The following is an 8990-nucleotide window of genomic DNA, read 5'->3' on the forward strand; positions in this document are numbered from 1 at the left end:
AAAATCATTCCTTCAATCTTTGTCAGGGGCTCTCTGATGCCTCAAGCTGACATGGTGTAAACTTTGCTCATATGGGTGCTCCTTTTCAGGGTGACACCATCATTTTAATACTTACCCTAAACCCCTAGCTTTTACCCATTTGGAAGAATAAGTGAACAAGAGAGCTAACATTTTAAAAAGGAAAAGGTAGATTTACCCTACCGAGTTATAAAACTTAAAATCTCTGTTATGGTTTTAAAAATCATGAAGATAGTATGTTTTATAGTTAACATGAAAAGCAGAGACAGTAGGAAGAACACTTATCAACCCCTCAAAAAACTTACCTCACCCATTACTGTTAATAGGCTGGTTTATTTACTTTTGAGATTTTTTCCCCCTATAACCTGGTACTCAAAAATATAGGTGTAATCATATTATCTTCATATTTTTAGTTTTGATTTTTTGACCTAACCTTATAATTTTTCAAGTTATTTTATATTGGCTCCAAACATTTTTAAAGACCCCTTAGTGTTCTGAAAGGTATATAATTCACTTAACCATTTACCCGTTACTTTGTGTTTAAATGTTACAACTTTCACTATAATTAATAATCCTATAGTGAATATCTTATTTATTTTATACTCACTATTTTTTAATAGATTCCCAGACAGATATCAGACAATGGGTGTGAGGTTTCTAAAGACTGTCTTGATATGTAATGCCAAGTTAATTTTTAAAAGTCTCCTAATTTAGGGCATCTGGCTGGCTCAGTTGGTAGGGCATGTGAGGCATGATCTCCTGGTTGTGAGTTCAAGCCCCACATTGGGCATGGAGCCTACTTAAAAAAAAGAAAAAAGTTTTCTAATTTATACATTTGCCAGCAGAACTGTAAAGTTATAGCTTCATAATAGGTTTCCCTCGCTTTTTACTTAATATTAAATATTCTCACTTAATATTAGGAAATAAACTAATTAGGATCAAATTATCCTCCATTAGGATAAAAAATGTGTTAATTCTTGTTTTATTTTGCATGTCTGTAATTCTGAGGTGGGAATAGTCTGGTGTATGTTACAGTTGACTGATTTTGTTACCTCTTCAATGAAGCTTCATAGGAAAAACCCCAGTGAGGGCTTTGGACCCAGACCAACCAAGGTATAATCACAGCTCTGACACCTACCATGTGTGACTTTGGGAAAGTCAACAGGTAAGAATCCTGCCATGTAGGGTTTTATGAGCATTAATAGCAGCATGTGTAAAGCATCTAGCACATAGTAAATAATCAATCCATGTTTGATTCAGTAGCAAACACAACACCACAGTCTGTTTTGGCTTTACGATTTGTGATGGTTTGTGTGTGTGTGTGTGTGTGTGTGTTTTGCTTTCTACAGCTAATAATGTGTTAAAACAATTAATCATTTATTTAGTATATTTTCTAGATTTAATCTCTCAGTTTTTTTTCTTTTACTTTTTATTTTGTTTTGGAATCTGGGCAATTTGGCCTCTATTAATAGGACAGATATGTTTGGCCTGGACTTACGTGGATACTTCATTTTATACTTCTATTTTTATGGCATTTAAAAACATTTCATTAAGTGTTCTTTGCAGGTTTCTTGTGAGAATCAGGGAAAAGGATGTTTATTTTTAATTGTGTGGTATTTCAAACATACAAAAATACAAATAATAGACATTTATGTACTTATGAAGATTAAACAGATGCTAATATTGTGTTATATTTAAGATATAATAAAATCCTCCTTTCTTAGAACTAAAATTTTACAAAGTACTCCTCCCTCCCCTGGGGAAACATTATCTTGAAATGGAGGGGTCATCATTCCTTCGCATATTCTTGTTCTTTTGGGGCATACATGAAAGTATGGTTTTATACAATTGAATCATATTGCAAATATTCTCTTGCCCCTTTCTATTCTCAAAATTTAAAAACAATTTTGGGGTCTGTGGCTGGCTCAGTCAGTAAAGCCTGTGACTTTTAATCTCAGGCTTGTGAGGTTGAGCCCCATGTTGAGTGTAGAGATTAAAAATAAATTCTTAAAAATTTTTTAAAAATATTTTTGTTATATATTCAGGTTGATACACATAAATGTAGTTTGTTTCATTATAAAATAACACAATTGATTCATTCTCTTACAATTAGATGGTTCTGTACTTTTCTCTTGCAAACAGTGCACGTGAAGATTTCTGCACATCTCTTAAGCATGCTTGGGAGAGAGGCAGAAGTGCACCATCATAGGGTATATATAGAATGACCATATAATTTGTTGTGTGACCCCAAAACACTTGGGAGATGAAAGGAAGTCTTACTAATAACTATTCTGGGACAAGAGGCTGAAACCATGAGTTTCCCAAATAAGCCTTAGGTATATGCATCTTCGAATTTACTAGGCTTAAAGTGGTGAAACCATTTTGCCCTGCTACTAGTTATGTGTAAGAGTTCATATTTTGTCACATGTCACCAAACTTCCTATTGTCAGACTTTAAACCTTTTGCCAATCTAATGGGTATAAAATGACATCTCACTGGCATGTCAAAGGTTTTATTTTCTTTCTCTGTGAATTGCCCATCCATACACTTTGCTTACTTTTTTTCTATTGGTTTATCTTTTTCTCACACATTTGTGGAACTTCATCATATTATACCAGAGATCAATCTTTTGTTGACTATGTGGATTGCAACTATCTTCTTTCTATCTGTGGTTTATCTTCTCAGCTTGTTTATGGGGTCTTCTGTCATACAAAAGCTTTTTATTTTAGTGTAAATTGACCAATATTTTCCTTTATGCTTTGTCCTTTTTGTGTCTTAAGAAATTCTTCCCTATCCTGATGTTATGACAGTTTTCTTCTATGTTATAGTTACATTTTTGTTTTTTATACTTGGATCTTTAATCATCTGGAATTAATTTTTGTGTGTGTTGTGAGGCAGGAAGTAAATTTTAATAATCTTTCTTCACATAGACATTTGATTCAATATAATTTATTAAATGAGTTCCTCTTTCCCATGGATACTTCTTCTATTGAACACCAGGTTCCGTCCGTAAGTGAATATGTTTCTGGAAAGTTCTCTTACAGTCCATATTATCATGCTATTTTATTTACTGATTTAATTGCCCATTCATAGAAAGTTATCTGGCAGGCAATCTAACTCTTTAAGACCTCTCAATTCATGATGTGTGGGAGTCCCTAATATACTGTTTTCCAAATAGCTGTCTTATCAGATTAAAAAAAGCTATGAATTTATAAAATGACATTTATTTAAAAAATATAATGGTTAGTTTAAAAATTGCCTACCTTAAATTAGGTAATCAGTAAATGTTTGCTAAATAGAACTTTTAATTAATATCATAGATATTCTTTTTTTTTTTTTAAAGATTTTATTTATTTATTTGACAGAGAGACACAGCGAGAGAGGGAACACAAGCAGGGGGAGTGGGAGAGGGAGAAGCAGGCTTCCCAAGGATCAGGGAGCCCGATGTGGGGCTCGATCCCAAGACCCTGGGATCACGACCTGAGCCGAAGGCAGACGCTTAACGACTGAGCCACCCAGGCGCCCAATATCATAGATATTCTTAAAATAGATTTGAAAGATAATTGTAAACTTGTAATGAAGTGAGTGTAGAGGGAACATACCTCAACATAATGAAGGCCACATGTGACAAGCCTACAGCTAACATCACACTCAATAGTGAAAAGCTGAAAGCTTTTTCTCTAAGATCAGAAACAAGTATGCCTACTCTTGCCACTTTTATTCAACATAGTATTGAAAGTTCTAGCCAGAACAATCAGGCAAGAAAAGTAAAAGGCATCCAAATTGGAAAGAAGGAGAGAAAACTGTCACTATTTGCAGATGACATATTATATCCTAAAGATTCTACCAAAAAAACCGGTCAGAATAAATTCAGTAGGGTTGCAAGATACAAAATCAATATACAAAGATCTATTACATTTCTATACACTAATAACAAACTATCAGAAAAAGAACTTAAGAAAACAATCTCATTTACAATTCCATCAAAAAGAATACAATACCAAGGAATAAATTGAACTAAAGAGGTGAAAGACCTATATACTGAAAATTATGACATTTATGAACTAAACTGAGGAAAACACAACTAAATGGAAAGGCATTTCATATTCATGAATTGAAGAATTAATATCATTAAAATGCAATCTATAGCTTCAATGCAATTCCTATCAAAATTCTAATGGCATTGTTTCACAGAAATAGAACAAGTCTAAAATTTGTATGAAACCAAAAAAGACCCTGAATAACAATCACGATCTTGAGAAACAACAACAAAGCTGGAGATATCACACTTCTTGATTTCAAACTATATTACAAGGCCATGGTAATTAAAACACTATGGCATTAGCATGAAAACAGACGCATAGAGGGATTGCAGGGAAGATGGCAAAGTGGGAGGACCCTAAGCTCACCTTATTTCATGGATACAACTCGATAACACTCACATTAGTGTTTATAACCCAGAAAATGACTGGAAAACAAACTCCACAACTAAATGTAGAGAAGAGGCCACGTCAAAGAGGGTAGGAAGGGCAGAGATGTGGTGGGGAGCTAAACAGACTTGAGGGACTCTCCATGGGAGGGAGGGACCCACAGGTGTGGAGAGGGTAGAGAAATACACTATCGCACTCGGGAGCCCACATGGGGAAGATGAATCCCCGTAACATTTGGCTTTGCAAAACAGAGAGGCTGAATTTCATGAGTTCTTAAAACCAGGAGGACTTTAAAAACCTGGAATTTAAAAAGTAAGTAGTCACGGAGAGCCCAGAAGGCAAGAGGCAACTGAGTCCCTGCCCTTAAAGAGACAGCACAACAAACACCCATAGAGATACAGCCTAGAAGCAGCAGTTTGAAAAACGCCTGGGGCACAGAGGAGGGAGCGTGAGTTACTAATCTCAGAGCAAGTCCCGGAGAGGCAAGGATGCTTGGAAGCTTCTTCAGGAACAAGGAGCTGGCAGGAACTAATTCCCTCCCCCACCTCCCACCTGTGTATTTATACACAGCGCCTGTGGGAACAAGCGCCGCCTGACACTCACCACTTAGCTTGCTCACACCTTCTCCTATGCATGCTTTGGCAGATCCAACCCTCCCTTCCCCCCACAGCCAGGTCGGCCTCAGTGCTGGTGCTGCAGGGCCTCTCCCACAGACGACCAGCACAGCATGCAAAACACCCTGCCAGCCCATGCATGTTGATGACCTGCCCCTCCAAAACACTCTTGGCCAGAGACCTTCCAGGGCGGTGCCACAGGCCTGGCAGTGTGCAAGCAGCCCCAACATGGGCCAGCACCACTGCACAGTGATTCCTTCCCCAGGGAGAGGGAAAGATAACCGCACTCACCAGTCAGACTGGGCCCAGGCAGTGGGCTAGTGGCAGACAACTAGTCTGACTGCAGGCCCTGCACACCAACGGAAGCTTTTCAGGTGAAACACACCCTGCAGTTTATTGCCACTGCATCTCCAGCAAATGTCTGGTCTGACTAACCTCAAGCCAAAGGCGGCCCCAGAGTGGCTCACTAACACCACAGGGAGCAAACCCTGCTCACGACAGGCAAAGAGAGCCACCGCAGACAACTGGTCTGAAGGAAAAAGCCACTCAACCGCAACAGCGGGGTGCACACAACACACATAGCAGTCGCCCTTGAAGCGCTGGGTTCTGGTGATCAGGGGACACTGCGCTGCAGGCACTACAGGACCTCTTTTTCATAAGGCCATTACTTGCAAAAACAGGGAGATGTAACTGAATTTCCTAACACACAGAAGCAGACATAGAGAATTAGAGGAAACACAGGAATACGTCCCCAATGAAAGAAAAAGACGAAATCACAGCAAGAGACCTTAGGTGAAACAGAGACAAGCAATATGCCTGATGGAGATTTTGAAGTAATGATCATAAAGATACTGGACTTGAGACAAGAGTGGAGGACATCAAATAAGACCTTTGACAAAGAGATAAAAAAGAACCAATTAGAGATGAAGAAGACAATAAGTGAAATTAAAATACACTAGAGGGAATAAATCATAGCCTAGAGGAAACAGAAGAGTGAATCAGCGACCTGGTGGACAGAGTAATGGGAAGTAATCAAGCTGAGCAGGTGAGAGAAAAAAAAATTATGCAAAATTGACAACAGACTTAAGGGAGCTCAGTGACACCATCAAACATAATAATTCACATTATAGGGATCCCAGAAGGAGAAGAGAGGGAAAAGGGGGCAGAAAATTTATTTGAAGAAATAATAGCTGAAAACGTTCCTAATCTGGGGAGGGAAACAGAAATCCAGATCTAGGAGGCACAGGGAGCCTCCCGCCCCCAAAAGCAATCTTAAAAGCAGCAAGAGAAAAGATGACAGTTACATACAAGGGAAACCCCATAAGGCTGTCAGCAGATTTTTTCAGCAGAAACTTTGCAGGCCAGAAGTGAGTGGCATGATATATTCCAAGTGCTGAAAGGGAAAAATCTGCAGCCAAGAATACTGTATCCAAAGGCTGTCATTCAGAATAGAGGAAGAGATAAAGATTTCCCCAAACAGAAGTTTAAATGAATTCATCACCACTAAACCAGCTCTACAAGAAATGTTAAAGGGGACTCTTTCAGTGGAAAGGAAAGACCATAAGCAGGAGCAAGAAAAGTAGGAAGGATATAGTCAGTAAAAATAAGTGTATCTGTAAAAATCAGTCAAGAGACTCACAAAGTAAAAGGATGTCAAGTATGACGCTATATACCTAAAACATGGTCAGGGGGAGGCAGGGAGAGGAGTAAAGAATGGATTCTCTTTTCTGTAAGTTGTACCAAAACATCAACTTAACTTGTTTCACTTGTACTATTCCTTCAAATAAAGTAATTTGGTATGCCTCCCCCAAAAAGAATGGGTTCAAACTTAAGTGACTATCAACTTAATATAGACTGCTATGCAGGAGATGTTATATACATACCTAGTGGTATCCACAAATCAAAAACCAGAAATAGATAATATAAGAAATAAAGAGAAAGGAATCCAATTATATCACTAAAGATAGCCAACCTATCATGAAAAAAGAGAGCAAGGGAAGAAAGGAACAGAGAAGAACTACAGAAACAACCATAAAACAAATAACAAAATGGATGGGGCACCTGGGTGGCTCAGTCATTAAGTATCTGCCTTCAGCTCAGATCATGATCCCAGGGTCCTGGGATCGAGCCACACATCAGGCTCCCTGCTCAGCGGGAAGCCTGCTTCTCCCACTCCCCCTGCTCACTCCCCCTGCTTGTGTTCCCTCTCTTGCTGTGTCTCTCTCTGTCAAATAAATAAAATCTTAAAAAAAAAACCCAAATAACAAAATGGCAATAAATACATACCTATCAATAATTACTTTGAATGTAAATGGATTAAATGCTCCAATCAAAAGACACAGGGTGATGGAATACATAAGAAGCAAGACCCATTTATATGCTGCCTACAAGAGACACACTTCTGACCTAAAGACATAAGCAGATTGAACAGGAAGGGATGGAGAAGTGTTTTTATGCAAATGGATGTGAAAAGTGATGATTTTTTTTTTTTTTTGGATTTGACACCAAAAGCAAAGGTAACAAAAGCGAAAATAAACAACTGGAACTATTCCAAAATAAAAAGCTCCTGCACACCAAAGAAAATCATCAGCAAAATAAAAAGGCAGTGTATTGGATGGGAGTCAAATATTTGTAAATTATAGATCTGATAAGGGGTTAATATCCAAAATATATAAAGAACTCCTACAATTCAATAGCAAACAAACAAGCTGATTAAATGGGCAGAGGACCTGAATAGTCCTTTTTCCAAAGATGACATACAGATGGCCAATAGGTACATGAAAAGGTGCCCACATCATTAATCATCAGGGAAATGCAAATCAAAACCACAATGAGATAGCACTTCACGCCTGTTAGAATAGCTATTATCAAAAACAAGAAATAACAAGTGTTGGTGAAGATGTGGAAAAAGGGAACCCTTGTGCGCTGTTGGATCAACCACACTGGAAAACAGTAGGGAGGTTCCTCAAAACATAAAAAATAGAACTACTGTATGATCCAACAATCCCACTTCTGGGTATTTAAATGAAGAACGTGAAAACACTAACTCGATGTGGTATTCTCTTCCAGCGTGAAAACACTAACTCGATGTGGTATTCTCTTCCAACATAAGGCTGCTCCATCTACATGGATAACCTGGGATAGGCCACCTTTGTTTTCTTAGCTAGATCTTCCGGAGAACTCGCTTCTACATCTACATCAGCACTTGCGACTTCGCCTGGCACTTTTATGTTTGGAGGGGTGGGTTCTTTCCTTAAACCTCACAAACCAACCTCTGCTGGTTTTTCTTCTGCAGCTTCCTCACATCTCAGCCTTCGTGGAGTTGAAGAGAATTTGGGCCTTGCTCTGGATGAGGCTTTGTATTACGGGAAGGTTGTGGCTGGTTTTCTTTTCCATCTAGACCCCTATGACCTCATTATCAACAATAAGACTGTTTGCTTTCTTATCATTTGTGTGTTTGCTGGAGTAGCACTTTCAGTTTCCTTCAAGAACGTTTCCTCTGCATTCACAACTTGGCTAAATGTTTTGTACAAGAGGCCTAGCTTTCAGCCCATCTAGGCTTTTTGTTTTTGGTTTAAATTTTATTTATTTGAGAGAGCGAGAGAGCGCAAGCATAAGCGGGGAGGAGAGGCAGAGGGAGAAGGAGAAGCAGACTCCCCACGGAGCAGGGAGCCCGACGTGGAGCTGGATCCCAGAACCCTGGGATCATGACCCGAGCCAAAGGCAGCCACCCAGGCACCCCCAGCTTTTGATTTAAAGTGAGATGTGGGCGACTTTTCCTTTCACTTGTATACACAGAGGCCATTGTAGGGTCATTGATTGGCTTGATTTCAATATTATTACATCTCAGGGAATAGAGAGGCCTGAGGAGAGGGAGAGTGATGGGAATGGCTGGTGGGTGGAGCACTCAGCACAAGCAACACTTATC

This window comes from Mirounga angustirostris, unplaced genomic scaffold (assembly GCF_029215605.1).
Source record: "Mirounga angustirostris isolate CCGP_5_RB_7025 unplaced genomic scaffold, mMirAng1.0.hap1 SCAF_5, whole genome shotgun sequence".
Taxonomy (NCBI): domain Eukaryota; kingdom Metazoa; phylum Chordata; class Mammalia; order Carnivora; family Phocidae; genus Mirounga; species Mirounga angustirostris.